Below are 975 nucleotides of genomic sequence, written 5' to 3'. Positions count from 1 at the left end.
AATGCCAACATGTTTTCCTGGTGTCTGGGCTGTTGTCGGGTTTGGTTCTCCAGTCCAGACTGATTCCGACATTGGATAAGTGCTGCTCTCTGGGAGCCATGTGGTTCCCGTCTCTCTCTGGTTTGTCCTCTTTGATCCCAGCATGCACGCCTTTCTCCAGCTCTCCCTCGCACTGTGCGGGTCCTTTTTTTTTTTTTTTTAATGTCAATGAAAAAGGACCAATAATTCCTTTAACAAGGAAATAGAGTAGCAACACTTGGTGGGCAGAGACTGACTCAAATAGGAACCAAAGAGAGGTTTTTGGTTATTATTGAAATTGTAGAAATTCAACAGATATTTGCCAGTAAAAACCCTGATGTGGCTCGTGTTTATGACTTCAGTCTCAAGGCTTCTGTCATCACGCTGAGCTTTCTTTGTTGCTGAAAGGATATAATGAAGGATCATGTGTGCTCAGATCAAAACAGTAATTAATGATGGTTTTGTCAGAGAGGTTCAACTCAGATTCTACAGGTCACACTGACCAAACTCTGCCAAGCAATGTATGAAAAAGAAAGAAATAACATCCTCCCGCCTCACTCCCCCACTTCCACTTTCAAAATGAAACTACTGAGATTACATTCTACACTGTTATGATACTGTAAATCCAATTTCTTTTCTTAGAGTGTATGAAAATAAAAACAAACATGAGGTCACGATGACAGGACTGGGGTTTTTTTTCTCAGTCAACAGGACTGAATACAAAGTACAAACATCACATTTTTTTAAAGCAAGAGCAAAACAAACAAAAACTTATGATTAACAGCAGTTGCTTTCCAGAGCGTACCTTGAAATCATTCTCATATTCACAGAGCGAGCTGCACAGACATTATTTTTTTTGTGTAAACACACTCAAAACCTGGCTGTTCCTGTTTGTCATTCATTCGTTCTTTGTGCCAAAGCAAACAGAATTAAAAGAGAGAGAGGGAGAGAGAGAGA

The sequence above is a fragment of the Anarhichas minor genome, unplaced genomic scaffold, assembly GCF_050575085.1.
Source record: "Anarhichas minor isolate MPS153535 unplaced genomic scaffold, ASM5057508v1 ptg000010l, whole genome shotgun sequence".
In the NCBI taxonomy this organism is placed as follows: domain Eukaryota; kingdom Metazoa; phylum Chordata; class Actinopteri; order Perciformes; family Anarhichadidae; genus Anarhichas; species Anarhichas minor.
Note: the sequence above shows the minus strand (reverse complement) of the source record.